At 34.9% G+C, this 22,979-nt stretch overlaps 1 pseudogene; it reads right to left on the reverse strand.

Moving 5' to 3' along the window:
* Positions 1-10,131: 10,131 nt before the first annotated feature.
* LOC149212920 (neutral ceramidase 1 pseudogene) lies at positions 10,132-11,190 on the reverse strand (annotated as a pseudogene).
* Between the last annotated feature and the right edge of the window lie 11,789 nt (positions 11,191-22,979).

Here is a 22,979-nt window from a genome sequence, read left to right on the forward strand (position 1 = left end):
GCTCATGTCTAGTCTGAAGCTGACATGGATAAAAAAATTCATTGAGCACATTGAGCACATATTTCAGTAGGTCCATGACATATTAGACAAAGCCAATGCTAAGTACAAGCACTGTCATGATCAACATCGAATTTTGACACAAGTTCCAAGTAGGCGACAAAGTTTGGTTACATTTGCAGAAGGAGTTCTTTGCTTGGCTCCGCTGCAAGCTTCACTCATTTTGATATGGGTGATACACCATCACCAAGGCTTTATGGGATAATGCCTTCGATCTCAACTTTCCATCATTCCTTGGCCTACACCCAATATTCAATGTGGATCGGTTGTGACCATATTTTCCTCCATTGTTGGACACATTTGATGTTGCTAAGTCGCTGACACCAACAGAGCTCGGCCCAAGATTAAACGAACAAGCCACGACTAACCAAATCATGGACACACATATCAATAAAAATTGAAACTATAGGATCCATCTGTATCAAGCTATCAAAGTAGGATAACTCCTTCACTACGGCAAGTGGTTCAATAGGGACCAGGTTCAACAGAAATTTCCTCACCTCATTGAGGCTCTGCATGAAATTAGGACCATTTCTTCCTAAGGGGGGAGGAATTATCTAGGTGGATATTGGTGTCCAATCACCTATTCCACTTATACCTCTAGTTGGTTTCATCGTTTTCCTTGTTGATAGCAACATTTACTATTTTTAGCAGTTTTTTGGGTCTTCAACTTCCGGAGCCGTTTTGACCCCCTAAACAAAAACTTTTTAGGTTCACAGTAAAGCCCAAGCCATAGGCAAGGGCTTTATGAAAATTTTGTAGTACTCGGAGATATATTTCTAATAAGGTATTGTACGCCGCAAATGGAGATAATATGACCAAGTTACGACCCCAGGAAGTTAGTTGTCCAACTAACCGCAATAGGGCCCATAAGCTCTTGTTGGGGTTAGGGTTTTGGATTTTTAGGGTTTTCCCTTATTGTTCAATAATAAAAAGGTCGTTGAACCTCATTGTAACATAGTTCAAAGGCATGTAGCTGCCACATCTCTTCTCAGAGATAAGCTACCATCCCTCGAGCTAGTTTATTTCCATTGTGTATGTAAGCGTATTTCAGTTCTTTTATATTACTCAAATGAAGTGTTATTTCTATTGCATCTCTGTATTCTATTTCATTCTTGTTTAAGTTCGAATCATCTAATATCTTAATGAGGAAAGCAAGAAGGTTTCAATGTGGAAGCTTAATGTACGATGATTGTGCCATTTGTCAATTGACTTCATAATTTGGTCTTAGTTTTAACCATAATGTTGAATTAAGGAAAAGTTGACATGTTCAGTTCTAGATTCCCACACAATCCACTATTGCCATTTTTTTTGGGGTTTTTTTAATGTAATTGTGACATGTAGAGGATCTTATGGATTTCAGTGGAACAATGTTGTGTGGAATTTTATTGTGTGGAGGAACTTCCGCACAAAAACCTTATGCACACTATTTTTAATATGAACTTCTGCCTATACATTGATGCCATGATTGATAACAGAAAAAATTTTAAATGTATTGAAAGGTGGATATATTATAATTGGCATAACTTAAATCATACAGAAAGAAACTGTGAAACAAATTGCCTTGATATGAGTTCACCCAATTTGGAAAAACCATTCGGCTAGTGGGAGAATTACTGCAAGTAGGTGAGACCAACACTTCAAACTTCAAATTTTTCTAACAAAGTATCTCAATTTATATATTAATTTAAAAAGTTCGACTAAATCATCTAAACACATGGCATTTCAAATTTCCCAGCACAGTTATGACATATGGCACGTTGTACATTTCTACATAGTAATATGTATGTTCATAAGTGATATTTATGTTATTTTTTTTTATAGAATGAGCCTTCTTTGGAACTTACATCGAACTACACAACTACAGCATGTTAACAGTGCGTGGACAGATGATCGAGTCACTAATTTTTCTTATTAAATATTCCTCTTTTGAAACATGACCACTGATTGCATATGCAGGGAAGACCCTCATGAATGCTTGGAAAAAGAATCGGTCTTCCCATATCATTGCTACAAGGGGTGATGCATTTATTTCTAACTCTAATACAAAAAATATCTTATTTCTCCATCATCTAATCTTCTATCATCCCTGTCAATGGTTGCATAACTATGTGGCCCAATCTTGTCTAGTTTCCTTTCAAATTGATCTTCTATGCCAAAAAAATCATTCTCCCTGTTGAGAGATGAAAAAAATGTCCTAGGATCTGTATTATTTAGATATTCACCATTTTCTATATCAGATTCAGAATAACCCACTAACCCACTTTTACAAGATCTAGAATCTATGGGTTTTGGTACTCCACCAACATCTACTGCAACCCATTTCATTTCATGATAACTAACAAATCCATCAACACTTTCCTTGTTAGTCATAATCTAATTCTTGAATGAAGGACAAATTATCTAAAGAAAGGAGAATGGTTGAAGGTAAACCTTTTTCCATATCCACTTCAACATAGATTTAGACATAGGAAAGCATGCCTTCCTCAGGCTTTGCACACTCAATATATTTACCCAAGGAATTCCAAATAGAATTGAATGTTTCATCGTTATAACAATGCAGAGGAAGGAAGAGGAGCTTAGCCCAAATAGGAATTGCTAAAGGCACGTCATTCTTTGGATAAAAATCTAGACAACATTAATGTAAGTACAAACCTTGGGCACTCATAAAGTAGGGATAGTTGTGGAAATTGAGATCTCAATTTGACTTATGTTTGAAAAGGAAGGTAAAGAAAATTTGGCCACAGAAAGATGTCAAAATTGGCATGAGATGAGAAACCTCTAGTTTTAATCAATCCAAGAGTTAAGTGATTTCGAGGAGGGACATATGCCCATAAATTGTCACACTAATCCCCTTTCCACTAGCTTGATAGAAATTGGTCGGAATTGGGTCATATGGACTGAGATATTTGTATTTTATCCAACTTCTTGACAAACCTAAAGTGTTTGGTTTGAGGGGTCAATGAACTTCCAGTTATAAATGCATTAAAGGCTGCAATGTCGGATGTTGGATTTATTTTTTTTGGGGCAGGGGTGGGGGAGGGAGTGTAGAAGCTCTAGAACTTGAGGCCAACAAAGGTTGTAGAAAATGGCTAAGGTTTAGCAAAGTAGAAGAGAAAAAAATCTCGAGATCAATTCTCTTAAGAAACAATATTTTTATCATTTAATTCCATGCCATATATTGCTTCCTTCATAAAACATATCTAATAATAAGTTATAATCTCGATGCAATAATTACCACTGGATTAGTTCCATCTTAAATCCACTATGTCATCGAATTTCTTAATAAATAATTTTTATCATTTAATTCCATGTCATTGTTAATTTCCTCATAACCAATAATAATCTAATTTTAAGTTCTCGTCAACCCAAACCCCAAATGATGTCTAAGACACCTTATTTGTGAAAAAGAAAACCATATATATATATATATATGAGTAAACTTTTATATATATATATATAAACATCTCTCCATACTCAATTATAAAACACTTTTCTACTTTTTAATCATCATACATTATTAAATATTTATCTTATTTAATTTTATTATAAAAAAATATTAATGTTTAAAAATAACAATTAATTATTTTTAAAATTATTTAACATTGCAACTTAAATTTTAATATATATTTTATTCTTTATTCCATAAAAATTAATCATCAAACAAATACATCCATTTTACTAAATCGTTAAGATATACACAATTATGTTTGATGTTTTCTTATACAAATTAGTTTTTATCAATTTTAATAGGATTTCATATTATTGTTTTGTTAAAATATACACGATTATGTTTGATGTTTACTTATACAATCAATTTTAAAAGTAGACTTTGAATATGTTATTTGTTAATAATTTTATAATAAGTTGACTTATTAAAATTATAAAAAAAATTAGTTTAAGTTGTTTTTTCTCCTTAAACATAAAAAATAAATTAAAAAAAAAACAATTATTTAAAGAAAATATTTTTTCATAAATTTTAAATACATTAAATTTTAATGAAAAAATAATCTTGTTCATCATATTAACATAATTTTTAAGGGTCGCAATTTATTATTATTTTTTTAATTTTATAAGAATAAAAATATGATATTTTCAATTATTCAATAAATTGATTTTTTTTGTGATATTATATTATTATATTATTCTAAAGAGGGTATCTAGAAGCGGGAGTTTTCCCACTTAGATATGATGTCAATTCAAATAAAAAGGGGTTGCAACTCTCACTATACTTGGCACATTACATGCACTCCAACTACTTCATCAATAATAGCACCAAGTTCGACACAAGGTTAAGCATCAATTTAATATTGTAGGCTACGTAGGGAGGTATAGGAGGACTCAGCAAGAGAATTATATCATATTAGAGGAGTTGAAGCCCAAAGATTAGCTAACATCTCCCTCTTCTTGAGTGAGGGTGGTAACCAGCTCTCATAGATCCCTCAAGATTATACTATTTTTTTTTGTTTAAAGCTAATAGTATTTTTTCTCTTCTCATAGCAATATATGTCAAGATCTCGCAAAACCAACTTATTTTTATAAGTTTCTATTTACTATGTGCTCTAGTTAAACAAGGTGTTAATAACCTCAAAACTTTAAACTTATTTAGTTACCCTTCTAATAAATTAGTATCCTAAATTTTTTTCCTATATAATTTGCATTTGACTTAATGCAAAGTTCCTTATTTCTCTATATAAACTTCATTTAAAATTTTATGTAAATAATTTATATTTTATTATTTTATTAAATAATTAAATTTAAATATTATAACAAAATAAATTAGTTTCCTAATTAGCTTCTAGCATAATATTATAGTATTACATATTATTTATATCATATATAGTTTTTATTATTATATATTACAGTTTTTTAAATAAAATAGTAAAAATTAAAATATAACTTTTAAAATATAAAAGAAACTTTAAAATTTAAACTTTCATTTCAACATTGTATTATTTTTATTAAAAATTAAAGATTAAGAATTTTACAAAACATTTTCCGAGATGGTTTCTCATGAATTATCATTTAACATTAAAAAGGATATTTTAAAGTTTAATATATTTTTTGAATTGAGAAAGAATCTTTAAATTTTAAACTTTATATTTATAATTTATTATTTTATTTCAGAGTTGAAATTAAATATATTAAAAATAATAATTTATTGTTTTATTTTATAGTTGAAATTAAATATATTAAAAGAAATAACGAAGTGGTTCTCTATATGGTTTTATATGAATTATTTCTAATTAATTCTATAACCAAATGTATTTCATTCAAACTTTTTAAAAAACATTTTAAGAGATTAAAATGTCGGTAAATGGAATAAGAAATTTCTTTTTATTAATCTATGTCTCACATCATAGTGCGATGACTTTCCAATATTTTGTTAAGTTTTTTGCAATTTTATCTAAAGTTTCAAGAAAATGCTTAATATTCTTACTTTCTCGTAAATTCAAAAATAATTTTTTATTTTTCTAGAAATGTTATTTCTAATTTTCGATTGGCTGAGCAAGTTCTGATGGGAAATAATGTTTTATTTTTGGTAGTTTTCAGTGCTTGAAAAATAATTTTAAAATAAAAAAAGCTAATTTTGTGAGTAGCTATTTCGTGGGTGAGTGCTCTAACAACCACAATCACGCTTGCAGTGTTATGCTACTCGTCTACCCAATGATACAAGAACTAATGTAGATGTAGGTCGTTTAAGTAAACGAGGAATGGGGGGGCTAGACAAGAACAAATCTCCAATTAATATTATTAGTTGAGATTTCCTTGGGTGAAACTATCATCACCCGCATCTACAATGAAAGAAACGATGATTTGGATAGTAGACATTCCAAATTTTATGTAAACCATAGATCAACAATTTAGCCTTCACCTTCACTAGAGAGAGCAATATCTAACAAGTCATGGAATACATTCCTTATTTCATTCTATATGTTGCGAACAGTCGAATGATGATTCTCCTATGCCTATTACCATACTTGCATCAAAATCAACATTGAAAAATATACGCTAAATTGTTCAAAGACTTTTACATTAAATATTCCTTTCAAAAATTATGAAAAGATCAGTAAACCATACAATGATGACTTATCTTTGTAAATATTTTTAGCCATAAATCGCAAAGAAAAGATGATACATATTCTTAACCATAAATTAAAAGCATGATAAACATAATATAAAATACATTATATTAATATAATGTTATCAATAATAAACCTACCTGATAAGGTGTTAGCTTGGCCTATTATGCGAAATAACAAACTAATATTTGTGAAGCGCAAAAGATCAAAGAAGATGGAAATCAAGGAGCACGCAACTATTTAGGCTCCATGTGGGATGATTTAGTTGTCTGCTAAATCCCTGTCATTTAATTTATCAATCCAGGGAATCGTAAACTTAGAAGCAAACCAATATATATGGGACTTTAGATGAAACAGGTGTAAGAAGTTTGTTTAGAATGGAAATGCATATTACAAATCTAAACTATCAGATCTATTCTATGAAAGCATAAAAATAATGTTTGATGAATGGAATTATTTTACTTTAGAAGATGGAGAAGAGTCTCTTGTTCAAGAGTCCTGGTTGTCCTTCTACCATCTTTCTATAATAACATTGCCAAACACCTAAGAAAGCAGGAAAGAAAGCATGTAAATGAAAGCAAGTAAATATTGTTTTCAGTTCAGTTCTTAATGGAGAAGAGTCTCCTAGCTTAGGAGAACTTGATTTGTCTAGATACTGAAAGGGAATCAATATTCACATAAATGTAATCTAGGAAAGCATAAGAGAAAGTAAATCTTATTTCAATTTAATCTAGCTCATGAAGAAGGGACTCCTAACTTAGGAGTTCCTGGTTTTCTTTCTCACATCAAACTAGCTATTGAAAGGAGATCAACCTTCACACAACAAAACATGGCCACAACATGAATTCATACTAAAATTATCTACAAGTATTTACAAGAAAGAAATAAGATGAACATCATAATTAAGATTAGTATATTCACAACATTACTTTCCAACAAAGTGCACTTATCTTAGTATGGGGATCCTTCCATTCCTCAATGAGCACACATGAAAAATTATCACACCTTAAGAATCAAACAACACTAATAACTCATGATTTGGAGAAAATGATATTATTCATGTTGAATGAACAATCATAAATTTGGTGCTAATGAATAACTGATAATTGTTTTCTCTCCCTCCTCCTCCTTCATTACATGATTTGGAGGATGATCCTGTTATTTATACATGAATTAGGGATATCTACTCAATAAATGTAGATCCCTTAAATATCTACTAGACCCACACTTGTCTCAACTTATCCCTAAATACTAGAAACAAATCCCATGACACATCAAAATCTCCATGATCTTTCTCCTTGGAATATGGTCCACCTCTTGAGTTGAAATTCGAATTTGATCTTGGGAGGCCACATAAGGGTGCCTTGGAAGCTTCCAAATGATCTACACTTGTCATCAAACTCAAGCCACTTTTAGGGATAAGCAAATACATGTTATTTCTCTAACTTTTAATCATAAATTCACTCTAAATACATGAAATTAATAACTTTGGAAAATGAGAATATAAACTCATATGGTAATGGAAATATAGGGTTATGTAATGATAATATGGTGAAATGAGATGACAAAATGAGGATAAAAGGTGAAAATGGAGTGAAAATTAAGGTTAATTTGGAGGCCCAACATACTCCCCAACTTAAGTTATTGCATGTCCTCATGCAATCTATTGCATTGATCATGATTTGATCTTTTGAATTGTCTTGCTTTTACATGAACTCTGGCTGATGTCGATTTTTTAACTTCACATAATTTCCTTTTTGACAACTTTGTTCCTTTTTTTGCAAAGTCTTCTCTCTTAAAAACATGTGCTTGCAACATATTATTTTGGTTGGTTCTTGTGTGACAACCAAAATTTGTTTAGTATTGATTCTTGTGTAACAATACTTTCATTATTTTTGTGTTGCATCAAAAGACTTTGAAGACATTTAATCGAGTGCAACATATTAGTTTGGTTGGTTCTTGTGTAACAACCAAAATTTACTTAGTATTGGTTCTTATGTAACAATACTTTCATTGTTTTTGTGTTGCATCAAAAGTCTTTGAAAACATGTAATCAACCTTTCTTTCTTTGATCATTATTTGCAAAACATGTAACATTTGAATCATAATGCAATAGTAGTTGTTTGGAAAAAGTATGTTGGTTAGAAAAAGTATGTTGGGTAGGATGATATGTGTAGAAAGGATATATATGACATATGGAAGGTGATAATGGAATATGGATGTGAATATGAACATGGTGAAACATTTTCCAAAAATTATAATTTTAGTATTAAAGGAATTGTATGATAAAAAGCTATGAAAGAACATACCTTTACTTACATGAGTGGACAAGCTGTGTATATGTAGAAATGTGTAGCTCCTGCTGCTGAATCATGGAATGAAGAATACAAGAATGTGATCTGTTTCTTGGTTGCATATATGATGGATGAAGTTGTGAATGTGGATCTTTTATTACTATTACTGAACCTCTTGAATCTTCTCTTGAATCATATAGTCTTCGTCTCGTCCCATATCGTGGCACAATTCTTTCCATGTGAATGAATGTGTCGATGTCGAACATGGAAAGAAGTCATTGGATTACCGACCATTGATGAATTTCGTTAACCAATGCGAGGCAAACTCATCATTAATGTCAATGAGTGTCAAGGTACCCAAGTACATCTTGCGAAGTGCGAATGAATGAGGTGATGTCGAGCCACTTGCAAGATCCAGCAAACAAGAGACATTAATGTATTCCCATTGTTTGTTGGTGAGAAGACTTGCCATTAGGGCATGCAAGCCTCAAGGTACTAATAATGACTCTAGTATTTATCCCAGATAAGGTGATGAGGTCGATGGGTCAAGACTTGTTGAAAGGTGGTCCTTAATGAATCCCACATCAGTCAACGCGAGTTCGTACAAATGATTGGTAGGACTATAGATACAAGATGTTATGGTCAAACAGTTTTTATGGCAAGGAAAACAAGGCAATGTAGAGAGATGGATGGTTTATTCATGAGGCAAAAAGATGAACTGAATGGTAGGCAAAAATGTATGGGACTCAGAAAAGTAGACATGTATGAAGTCATGATGGATATGGAAATGAATCAATGGACTTTAACATGGATGACTGATGAGGCTTTGAAAGAGAAGTGTGGGAAACAAATCATGACAACAAAACATTTCTCTGTAGCCACAAATGTCACGACATTTGCAATTAACTCCTTCAAGCTTCAATAATGAATGTGATTTCGAGAAATCACATCTTCATGGACTTGGATCATCGCGCAACTGTCAAAGGTCAGTTCAAATCTTGCATGAAAATTGTTAGAATTTTTTGAAGAACATAAAATACAAGTATAAATGCTAGCAACAAAATAAAATGAAATCGATTTTTTACCTGTTGCCTTTGTGCGCTAGTTCCTAACTCCAACAAGACAAGTTAGCGTAAAATTTTTCCAGTTGTTATGATATGTCCATTTGCAATTTTTTATTTTTTTATTTTTTTATTTTTTTATTTTTTTTAATTGGTTTTTTTTTTTTTTTTTAAATATTTTTTAATGGCTTTGATTTATTTTTTTTTAAATTAAAAATTTCTTTGGGTTGTTTATTAAAATAAAAATAAAAAAATAAAAAAAATGTTTTGCATTGTTTTGATTTTTTTTGTTTTGTTTTTTTTTTTTTGAATTGTTTGAATTTTTGAACTTTTTTTAATTGCTTTGATTTTTTTTTTAAATGGTTTTGATTTGATTTTTGATTTTTTTTTTAATTGTTTCAATTTTTGTTAAACTAAAATAATCATTTATTTATAAAATTCACTCTATCACATATAACTCAAAAACAAAGGAATGAAAATCTAAAATGATGAAACTAAATTAAACTAATATTATAAATAAACAAAAAAAAAATTAAAAATAAAAACTAAATCTAAATTAGAATAAAACTAAAAAGAAAACGAAAACCATGTTTAATACCAAATTTAGCTATTCATTCACAATCCACAAACACTCGTTCAGGTACACAAAGGATGACAAACTGACCAATCCTTAGAATCTGAAGCGAAAGAATAGATGGCGCCCATGCATAGGGTTGAGTTGGGCAGGATGGGTTTTGGCTTTTGACACTCAACATGTTCTGCATTTGGTGTTTTCAATAAATTTATAACCAGCTTCCAAAATGGATTCCCTTTGTCATCCCCCTGCATGAAATCGAATGCTCCAGGACCATCAGTTGTTCCAGCAGCAAAGCCCAAGCCCATTGCAGCAGGGCATGTCTTAACAATCCTTTCCTTGTTGTGATCTTCATCTAAACTTTTTACCTCGAGATTGGAAAAGTCAAGATGCACATGACGATAATCGATTTTACCTGACAACTGCTTAGTTGCACTGTTGAATAATTCAGTAGCTTTGTTGAATTGTCTCTCTCCAATTATGCGAGTGCTTGCAAATTCATCTGGGTATCCTGGTCCTTGACCATAACATAACTCATTTTTCCCATTACAAGTGCTGTGATTGAAATCACAAGGTAATCCAGTGTCTATACAAAATGTACCCAAGACATTTGGGCTCACGTCACCAACATTTGACTGACAAAAGGCAGCAACAGACCCCGCATCCCCATAACTCTTGCGATCTGAATACAAATCACATAACAGTGAAAGATCTGGTCGAAAACGGGTAAGATCCAATGCATAACAGGTCCCGCCAGAGAGAAAAAACTGGGTGTCGAAACCCCTTTGTCTACACTCTTAAGATCTTCCTCGCCGCGTTGGAAACACCCAATATTCATCAAGATTGCCCTCATAACTCGATTGAAATGATGAAAACCACCAACGTAACTCTCTAGGACCGAGAAAATACTCAAATGCATATGCGTTAGCGTTGCAAAGCTATAACCCTAGCGCTCTTTGCCATAGAAAGGACGTAGGTGCGCAGTCTCAAAGAGCTGAAAGTTCAGATCCATAGGTTTTCCCATGATCCAGAAATCCTAAAAACGCTTCCAGCGATCTGCTACCAACATATACATCTGCATCTACGCTCAAATGCTCGAAACGAACTTCGATCTTGGGCATGTCGATGCTCACTTTGTCGATCCTGTTGGGGAGCTTCAGCAGAAACCGCTCATTATCATCTGCTGCTGGCGATCTTGAAAGTCAATTCTGGCCACGTCGACTTCTTGTTGCTCGCTTGCAACCCTGTAGAGAATTCCCTTGCGGATGTAGTCGTAAGTTGGCAATTTCTCTAGGGCAGCCCACTTCAATGCCTCTTCGTCGTCTTCATTATCTCTGCTCCTTGAGGATCTGGAGAATACATCGTCCCCTGCCTTCCAGATTCCGGAAGTGGTCCTACGCTGGCTCCCAGCCCTCCATATATCAGCATATTCAACACTCTGAATTGCAGCTCCAGCATTATACATGTCAATGGAGGAGAATTGAATAATCATGCCAAGGGGAGCTTAGACCCTGTTGTATGCAAACTTTATATCCTCTGGTTTCAAATTGCAACCTTCAAAGAAATGCACTATGTCCGTCTTCAAGGTTTTTCGTGCAATACCAGTCAATTTTCCATATGCTAAACTTCCGCTTGGCTTGGATCGAGGGACCAAGTTGGGCGAAGGACCTGTCATCGTCGGCGAAATGATAGGATTGACCGAAAAGGACCGCATGTTGTGCATGACTGCGGGGATCGAAGCCGTTCCAAGAAATCTTCCATCGCGAGACTCCACAGCCGAGGCTCTGCTGTTGAAGGCACTCTGAAGCGCGGTCCTTGTTGCAATGAAGGCAACACCTATGTTAGAAGAGATGCCGAGGATGGTTTGGTACCGTCTCAATCCAGCTTCCAAGGTATCTCAAGCAGCATTCTGGGTTTTGTAATGTTTTTGACAGTTGAGTTGGAAAAGGACGCTTGACCACTTTGTTCACAACCTAACCATTTTCCCATAGAAGTTCTTCGATATCATTCTCTAGCATCGTGGATATCTTCTGCGGCTGCACATAATCCCAATTCACCTTTGCCATAGGCGGGAAATCAGATCCACAACTTCCTCTTCCAGTGAAGCACTCAACAATGAAGCGCTCACTGTTGTAGGGAAAAGTATTCGACTCGGATGACCCTAACCCACTCTAAGGGTGACAGTTCCTTAGCAACAACTGTAAAACAAACTACTGAAGGTTTACTTCTTTATGAAAGCAAAAGAGAATGGAGAAAGCACTAACCGTTGCCTTGCGCTTAATGTCAAATCCAAACTCTCCTCTTTGGCTGCTTGCTCCTAGCTCTTTGTCTTTCTGCTCGCCCAGCTGCAATGAGATCCTGCAAAACAACAAAGAAGGAAACTACAAGAGGCATGCAATCATAACTGGTTCATGGATTAGTGTAAACAAAACATGCAATCATCACAATATATAATTGAAACAAGAGCACATAGAAGAACCTCAATAGCTTTTATTAATGAAGAAATAAAGGTTCTGAGAGGATTACAACCATTGCAGGCTCCAACCCAGCAACACCTCCCAGCAGAAAGAATTTCTCTTCTTCACCTCTCTCAAACAATCACCCAATAACTCAAGAATGAAACCAACAACATATCATTACTTTGCACAAAATTCCAGCCTCCTGAGCTCATAGGAGAGAGCTCAATATATAGATGAATTGAGAAAGGATGAGTCAGCTTGCAACTGATGTGTAGCTGCCTTGTGTCCTTTCTCTCTTCAGTTAATCTTTAGTTGATCTTCAGTTCTTGAGTCCACTTGGTGAACCTTGCTTCCACTTGGAGAAACAAAGCCTCTGACTCATCACAAGGCGAAATACCTGATCCAAGTGTCATTTTTGGAAGATTCCAAAGCAATGACTCACTGTGCCACATGTCCAAACTCGCCCAACGCAGGTGGGCTTTGTTCTACCTGCTTTGTAACGCAGGTACACCATGGAGCAGTTGTGTTTCAGCGCAGAAACCCAGTGGAGCACCTGCTTTGATTTCAGGATTGCTTGTTTTTGAGTGTTTTCAGGTGGAGAACTGATCTGAGAGCTGTTGGTTTGCTGACCTTATTCCTCTAGGGGTAGGAACATCATGTTTAGGGAACTTTGGATCCCTTGGATTATTGACAATTCATGCTTGTTGCTGTAAGGCACAAAATTGTCTATAACACTCACCTAATTTTAGGATCTCAGCCAGTGAAGTGCTCAACTAATCTTCCGATTTCAAAAATTTAGCTCAAAGGATATCTTCCGAAATTGGTGCGATCTCTTCCATATTTTATGAACTGAAAATTGATTTTCCCTATCCATTATTTTTGGGATTCGTTGTCATCTTGCCACTTTTTCCAAGGCAGCATCTCTTATCTGTCTTCAACGCCCCAAGCTACCATAAATAAAATCTCTATGTTATCCGGATTTCCCCCTTCTGAGAACCGCACTTCTTGAAATGAAAGTGAGATGGCTGGAACTTTCAAAATCAGATTCTTTCCTTATCGTGGTTGAAGCATGTGTTCCTGATGGAAGCTCCCCATCTTTCCTCATACTCTCTAATTCTGCTTTTAGAGAACAACCCTCTCCATCCAAAACAAGTGATGTATCAGTCCCGGGCTCTTCTCCAGCAATAGAAGTTACCGAAATCTGATTATGTCCAACTTCCACTGAAGAGCAGCTGCGCAAACTGCATTTAGAGCTGTACATTGCCCATGGCACATTTCTGTAGGTAAGGCGGTGGCGCTTTTTATCTCTGTGCTTACATTCCAGCTGGAATTAGCACATCGATCCATCAGAAAATTGAAGGAGGGAGAAATCTCTGGGTAGCGTGTGCACCTGAAAAAGCTTTGGAGAATAGTAGTGTGCCATTGAATGGTGTTGTAACTGCTCCCAAAGAAACCGCAAACTATCTGGAAGATGATAAATGGATGAATGATGAGGGCGAGAGGCCGGGAACTTTAGCTGCATTGTCATCCCAGAATAATCTAGCGAGATCCGCAGCTGCAGGTTTGCAGATGGGTACTATGTTGCTCCATCCGGAAGAAATTAAGGTCGACGATTCTCAGTCCGACAAGGAAGGGGTCAACATCATTTTCACAGTTAGCTTTTTTTTAAACTAAAAATTATTTTATTTCGTGTTGTGTTAAAAAAAATTAAATCCTATTTTTTTTATTTATTTTTTATTTTTTTTAAATTAAAATTTCTAAAAAGAAATTTAATTTGATATTTATTTCCTAATGGTTTTTCTAACTTAAACAAAAATATAAAATTGATTTATTTTGTTTAAATTAGTAAATCAATTTTTTTTAAACTAAAAAAAAAAAAATTCTATTCCTAGTTACTAAAAAAATAAAAAGGAATTTATTCCTAAGAATTTTTATGTTAAAATCAATTTTTTTTTTTTGTTTTTTTGTTTAAATTGATTTTTGTTTTTTTTGTTTTTTTTTTTTAATTAAAAATGAAAACTAATTTTTTTCAAAATTTTTTTTTATAAAAAAAAAAAAAATTAAATTTATTTCGAAAGAATTTTATTTTGTTCTAAAAAATCAATTCTTTTTTAATAAAAGAAATTGAATTTTTTTTTAAATCAAAATCTTTTTTTTTTTTTTTAATTAAAATTTTATTCTAACCCTAAAAAAACTTAGGATTTTTTTATTGATTTAAGATGATTTTTTTTTTAAGCAAATGGCAAGTATATTGCTACCCTGAAAACATTTATAAACATGCTACTTTCTGATCCTCGAGATCGTACAAAGACGCAGGAGGAGAGCATACTTATTCGAAACATAAAATATGATCCTACCTACTCTATGCTAATTGAAGATTACAAACTATTACGTGTAATTAAATTTCCAGTGTAACCATTCACGCAATAGTAGTAAAAATATATTCATTTTCAATTTCGCAATTTTTAAATGAAAATATACAAGGATGATTGAAGCTAGTTTTTGTGAGTATGATCTAATGAAATAAAAACAAAATCGATCTAACCTTGTATTTGTTTGAAACCATCGAAACCACTTGTCGATAAGGCTTTCATAGGCGTGATTTCCATTCTCATTCAGATCATGCTGCAACTTCTCTTCGTCCTCCTCATTCTCCTGTTCAAACAATGGTTCATCGTCAGATATACAAGATGATTATTCAAATGTTAATTCATTGTTTTCTTCTAGAGGAGTAGTTAAGCTTTTGGTTGCTGTCAAGATCTCTTCTTCGCAAGAAGAGGAGATCCTAACATTTGCTAGGATTTGAGCGAGTTGTTCCAAACTTATACTCATCTTTTTTCCATATATACATATGGATCTTTATTGTGTTTTTTTTTTTTTGAATGGGGGGTTTTTTATTTGCGTTCTATTTCTATGTTTTCTATATATGAGAATAAACTTAAATGAAAATTCCTAAATGCAATTAACCCTAAATGATCCTAAATAAAAATTCTTCCTAAACAATCTTCTTAGCTAGCTTACATCTAAGTTTGGTTCCCCGGCAACGGCGCCAAAATGTTGGGCGATTTAGTTGTCTGCTAAATCCCTGTCATTTAATTTATCAATCCGGGGAATCGTAAAATTAGAAGAAAACCAATATATATGGGACCTTAGATGAAACAGGTGTAAGAAGTTTGTTTAGAATGGAAATGCATATTACAAATCTAAACTATCAGATCTATTCTATGAAAGCATACAAATAATGTTTGATCAATGGAATTATTTTACTTTAGAAGATGGAGAAGAGTCTCTTGTTCAAGAGTCCTGGTTGTCCTTCTACCATCTTTCTATAATAACATTGCCAAACACCTAAGAAAGCAGGAAAGAAAGCATGTAAATGAAAGCAAGTAAATATTGTTTTCAGTTTAGTTCTTAATGGAGAAGAGTCTCCTAACTTAGGAGAACTTGATTTCTCTAGATACTGAAAGGGAATCAATATTCACATAAATGTAATCTAGGAAAGCATAAGAGAAAGTAAATCTTATTTCAATTTAATCTAGCTCATGAAGAAGGAACTCCTAACTTAGGAGTTCCTGGTTTTCCTTCTCACATCAAACTAGCTACTGAAAGGAGATCAACCTTCACACAACAAAACATGGCCACAACATGAATTCATACTAAAATTATCTACAAGTATTTACAAGAAAGAAATAAGATGAACATCATAATTAAGATTAGTATATTCAAAACATTACTTTACAACAAAGTGCACTTATCTTAGTATGGGGATCCTTCCATTCCTCAATGAGCACACATGAACAATTATCACACCTTAAGAATCAAACAACACTCATAACTCATGATTTGGAGAAAATGATATTATTCATGTTGAATGAACAACCATAAATTTGGTGCTAATGAATAAGTGGTAATTGTTTTCTCTCCCTCCTCCTTCTTCATTACATGATTTGGAGGATGATCCTCTTATTTATACATGAATTAAGGATATCTACTCAATAAATGTAGATCCCTTAAATATCTACTAGACCCACACTTGTCTCAACTTATCCCTAAATACTAGAAACAAATCCCATGACACATCAAAATATCCATGATCTTTCTCCTTGGAATATGGTCCACCTCTTGAGTTGAAATTCGAATTTGATCTTGGGAGGCCACATAAGGGTGCCTTGGAAGCTTCCAAATGATCTACACTTGTCATCAAACTCAAGGGCCCCCTTTTAGGGATAAGCAAATACATGTTATTTCTCTAACTTTTAATCATAAATTCACTCTAAATACATGAAATTAATAACTTTGGAAAATGAGAATATAAACTTATATGGTAATGGAAATATAGGGTTATGTAATGATAATATGGTGAAATGAGATGACAAAATGAGGATAAAAGGTGAAAATGGAGTGAAAATTAAGGTTAATTTGGAGGCCCAACACTCCAAAAAATCAAACCATTCAGCCTTCCAAATTTCTGTTTCTGGATGAAGAAGATGGTCTTTGGACCATGGAGTTTGATGGTGTGTTGGGGAAAGAAGGAGCTGGGATTGGCATGTGAATTCATGGTCCATTTCATCATTCATGTAAAATTCCACACAATGTAAGAATGTGTTCTTATAATTTTGCCTTTGATTGCTCAAATAATGAGGCGGAATATGAAGCACTGATTGTTGGCCTTAAAATTCTGAAAAAAGTTGGGAGCAAAGAAAATTTCAGTTTATGGCGACTCCAAATTAGTAATTAAACAAGTGAAAGGGGAATACCAAGCCAAGCATCCAAGAATGAGAGCTTATCACAATGTTGTTCTTGATATTCTTAAAACTTTTTCAGAATATACTTTGTCTTTGATTCCTAGAACTTAGAATATTATGGCTAATTCTCTTGCTACAACAACTAGTATGGTGAAGATTCCCATTCACTCCAATAAGAAGTATTCAATTCATGTTAAACACTACCCAACTGTCCTTGACAATTTGAGATATTGGCAAGTATTTTGGTATGATAAACAAATCAATAATGTTCTACAAATGGAAGATGAATTCCTGAATTCCCATATTGATGATGCATCTGATGAAAATGATCCAAAAATTGAAGCAGTCGAGATTGAAATATTGTACCTAAAGACAATAACATTCCAAGAGATCTCGTACCTCTGGAAGAGTTATTTGATCATGATGTTGTTGTTAAAAATCCTACTATGGTTCCCACAGAGAAAGGTGTTGAAGATGTGAACATTGGTACAGCAGACAAGCCTAAGATGGTCAAATTTTCAAAGTCTCTATCTCCTTATATGAAAAGTAAGTACAATGCTTTGATGGCAGAATTTTCTAATGTATTTTCTTGGGACTATTCAGATTTCAAGGTGTGTGATAAGAACATCATTCAACACACTATGTCGGTTAAGCTTCATCAAAAGTCGTTCCGCCAGAAGCTAAGGAGGATCAATCCTAAGTTGCTGCCATCCATCGAAAAAGAGGTAAATAGGCTTTATAAATCTGGTATTATAGTTCCTATTCAATTTCCTAAATGGATGTCCAGTCTTGTGCCGGTGAGAAATAAGACAGGGGAGATTCTTCTTTGCATTGATTTTATAAATTTAAACAAAGTATCCTTGAAGGACAATTATCCCTTATTGAATATGGATCATATTCTCTAGAGGGTAGTTGGGTCTTCCAAGATGTCATTTCTTGATGGATATTTGGGGTACAATCAAATTCTGGCACATAAGGATGATCAGTTGCTAACACTTTTTACAACACCATGGGGTACATTCACGTACGACAAGATTCCATTTGGATTAAAGAATGCAGGAGCGACTTTTCAGCGAGCTAGGGAAATAGCATTCACCAATGAAAAGGATGTATTTTTGGTTATTTATTTAGATGATCTCATAGTTTTTTCTAAATCTGATGAAGACCATTTACATCATCTAAGAATTATCTTTCAAAAATGTAGAAAATTCAGTATATCACTTAATCCAAAAAAGAGCTTATTTTCCATGGAAGAAGGCAAGCTGTTGGGGCATATCCAAGGATGGCATTTGTATTGACCCTGCAAGAGTTGAAGCCATTCAGCAATTATATTTCCCAAGGAACAAAAATGAAATTCAGTCGTTTAATTGGAAAATCAACTTTTTGAGTAGATTCATCCCCAACCTTGCTGAATATTTGAGAGAAATGAAAGACATGATGAAAAAGGATAGCAAGGTAAGATGGTTTGTAGATGCCAAGAAGTCTTTCAATGCAATCAAATTTTAATTATCTACTGCAACTACTTTAATCAGTGCTGATTATACTTCAGATTTCATCATATTTTCATTTGCTTCTAAGCATACCTTAGCAGTTGTCCTAATGAAAAAGAAAGATTAGAAAAATGAACAGCCTATATAATTTTTCAGTCAAACAATAAGGGATGCAGCGCTGAAATACAATATAATTAAGAAACAATCTTTTGCTTTGGTGAAAGTGCTCAAATATTTCCGAGTATACATTCTGCATTCTCACACCATAGCTTATGTCCTGACAGCAACAGTAAAATAAGTTCTTATGCAGACAGATCCAGAGCATAGGTGAGGAAAATGGATCATAGCAATGTTAGAATATGATTTGGAGATAAAGCTGACAAAGATCATCAAGGGACAAGGTTTGGCCAAGCTCATGGCTGAATCTAATTTTCATGCCTTAGATATCAACCTCATTTCTGCTCTTTATGAAAAAGAAGTAGAAGATTCATAGCTACAGGTGTCTGACATGTTCACTTCATCTCCATGGTACTCTGACATAGTTTGTGTATTGCAGCATTTGAATCCTCCACCGGAAGTGCCCAAAGGTAAAAGTAGATCCTTAAAGTTCAAAGCTTCAAAATATTATATTATTGATGGTGTTTTGTTTTGGAAGGATTTGGGTGGTGTGTTGCTGAATTGTCTAGTAAAAAATGAAGCAAAGGATGTAATGAGAGATTTCCACAAAGGAGATTGTGGTGGTCACCTTTTCTGGAGAACTACAGCAAACCAAATTTTGAGAGTTGGCTTTTATTGGCCTACTCTTTTTTCTAATGTATATAGAACAGTGATGAACTTCATGAATGTCAATTTATTTAGGGAAAAAGAAAACTCTTACCATTACCATTGCAGCCCGTTTCAGTCATGACTCCTTTCCAATAATGGGGTCTTGATTTTATTGGGGAAATTCATCCTTCATCGTCTACATAGCACAAATGGATCCTAACAGCCATGGATTATTTTACAAAATGTATTGAAGCAATGCCAACCAGGTAAATTATTGAATTTGTTATCATTCAATTTATTTTGAATCTAATATCTTGTCTAGATTTGGCTGCCTGCATAAGATAATCGTCGATAATGTTGTTTCTTTCATGTCTAATAATATGGTGGAGTTTTGTGAGAAGTATCATATTGTATTGGGGCATTCTACTTCTTATCACCCACAAGGGAATGTTCTTGCTAAATCTTCCAACAAATCTCTGATCAAAATCATTAAGAAAGTTATGGAGGTCAATAAAAAGGACTGGCACAAAAAATTAATTAATGTTTTATTAGCGGATAGAGTCAGTACTAAAAAATCCATAGGTATGTCTCCATTTCAGTTGGTGTACGAGGTTGATATTGTTTTTCCTTCATCCCTTGCTATCCCAATCATGAAAATTTTGCAGGAATTGGACAGCGAAACAAATGCTATGCAACAAAGAATAAGTCAGATGATCCATTTGCAGCAAAATAGGGAAGAAGTTTTTCAAAATACTTCTAGACTTCTAGAAAGAATAAAAAAGATTTATGATCGCAAGACAAAAGAAGACAATTTCAACCTAGGTGATGTGGTTCTTTGTTGGGATGCAAGAAATGAAGAAAAGGGCAAACATGGTGTTGGCTTGTTGGGGCCTGACCTAGGGGCAGAGTTAATTAGCCAAACAAATCCCTACACTACTAGCCCTTTCAGTAACAGCCCGCGGTGTGCGGACTGAAATCTCACCCGAAGTAGTATGGGGGGATGCTAGAACCAAGTTTCTACCGTTGAGATTTCTAAGGTTTCAATTTAGTCCAACTTTGCCTACTTTCATGCAGGTTACTTCGCACACTGTCCTGACATGCGATACCTTTGCGATTGTTATAATTTTCCTTTGCGCAACGCTAACTAGGGGTTGAGATGCTTTCGCACTGCGCTATTTTCCTAAGTTACACTGTGTATCTTACTTATCTTCTTACAATTGTTAGTTAACTTCATGTAAATAGATACTTTATCTCACGTTTACTTAATCAACACAATCAGATATATTCACACACCGTATAAACAATAGACATGCAATTTATACGCAATATATTCAGTGCAGAAAATAGGAAATAATTACATAGAATTGATATGAAAACTTCTCGTTATTAATGCTTCCACGGTTATGGACTCGACTCACCCTGTGCACTTAGCTGCAGGGGTCTACACACTCAGCTATGAACTACTAGGCCTCTGCGCACTTAGCTGCAAATCCTTTTCCGACTCTACGACCCAAAGACTCGATTTTACACTTATATCTTCCGCTATGCTTCTATTCCATCATCCTTCATTGAATTAGATTGACTGATTTACAACTTAGAGCCTTGCTCTATTTATATAATCCCATGGTCCGCGGACCATGGGTAGATCTCTAAAGATGACATTACATTACAAAATTGAGGGCGGACAACCTTATGACTCATTTACAAACTTCACACTCTGTGCACACAAAATGAGGAGTCTTTACATCATATTTACAACTTCTAACCAAAAACTAGGCTTTAAGCCCCAAAACTTTCCTTGGGGGATCCTATGCCCAACAAACCCCCAACAAAAACATCGCGACTCACACTCGAGTCACTCTGTCAATGCGGAGATCTTTCCACAAAGACCTCCCAACTCTGCCTGGACTGCTCTAAGATTAGCAGCGCGCCGAGTAGCTACCTACTACACTTCCTCGACGCGTTGTTCAAAGACTGCTGTAGCTAAAAGGCTACCCTGCACTTATTCATGCGTTCCCTACATCTGCACAAGCTTGGCTTTAATCGAGGTTGTAATGAGGAATGCCTCATCGATCCATGGTTGTATGTGCATATTTAAGACAAATTCCTTATGTCACGCAGCCTCTACCTCGTCCTTGAGCGCTTTTACCTACTGCATCCATGCAAGCCTCTATGTAAGGGCCACCGTCTGCACGGTCCCTTTTATTTCAATCATACTATTGTTGTAGCTTACATGCCCTTTGTTTCTAAGCGTTGTATGTTTGGGTCCTCCTGCAGAATGGTGAAGACCTCGAACAATTCTTCAAACAGTTTGGTGCAGTGCTTCATTACACTGCTGATCTCCGTTATTCCTGCTGTAATGGCGCTAGCACGCTGTTCCTTTACCTCAGGCGGAGTTGAAGGTTGCACCTTCAATTGCAACTCAGCTATCTGAAGGTTCATCTCCATCTAAACTTAGTCATTTCTTTGTTCACCTCGCACACCCTTGCTACTAGTCTCCGGATGCGCGCCTCCACTAGTTCCTTTGCTGGGATGGCCAACTTAGGGACCATCTGGCAGGCTTCCTCAACCACCTGCACTAGCTGTCTGTTCTATGTCATGACCTCGTCACGATGCAGGTTAAATTGTACAATATTAATCCATTTCTCGCTCATCACCGATAGTGTGCGACCCTCCCTGGCCTGCAGTTCTATAGTCAGTCCATCCTGCAAAAAATAAGGCATCTCTCGACGGAGTGCAGCCATGTTTATCCCAACTCCCTTCAGTGTGCTGACCATAGGCCTATCGGCCTCATTTTCTATAACCAGTGCTCCCTCTGGAAACACTATAGTGTTGGTCATGCGGGCACGCAACATTTCTTTAGCCGCGGTCGTGCCTACTGCGAGTCTGGTCGACAAAGTACTAGCCTGAGGAATGTGCACCTAAAACCCCTCTATCTATGCCTAGAGGACCCCCAACACAATCTAATTTTCCTCCATGAATTGCTGGAAGGCCTCCACGGTGACATCCTGCACCGTCTCCCCTATGTCATGGAGGTCCCCCTCAGCAAGGGTGATCAGGTTGAAAGAATTCTTGGAGGCTTTCGACTTCTTTTGCGGCCCCACCTGCTCTCTCAAGCGTTGTTGCTTCAGTTGTTGGATGCTGTTTGTGGGTTTGTGCCACATTCCTTTGTGTTTGTCTCCTGTTCAGGTGAAGGCGACTTCTAAGCCTCGCGCTCCTTCTATGTTGCCTTCAAATTGTCATGAGCCTCCTGTGCCTTACTGCTACTGCTTCATTCCTTCTCTTCTCTGCCAATTGTGCCATCCGTAGTTTTTCCTCCTCCTTATTCCTCTGTGCAACAGACTTCTCTGATTCCACTGCAGAGCTGGCTGGAGCGTGCCACTCTGACAGCCACGATTCAAGCATGTCAAATATGGCATCGTCCGTGGCCAGGTAAGGGAGCTTGTTTCAT

Source organism: Pinus tabuliformis, chromosome 1_1 (genome assembly GCF_031772625.1).
Source record: "Pinus tabuliformis cultivar Carrire ecotype Pingquan chromosome 1_1, CPIR1, whole genome shotgun sequence".
In the NCBI taxonomy this organism is placed as follows: domain Eukaryota; kingdom Viridiplantae; phylum Streptophyta; class Pinopsida; order Pinales; family Pinaceae; genus Pinus; species Pinus tabuliformis.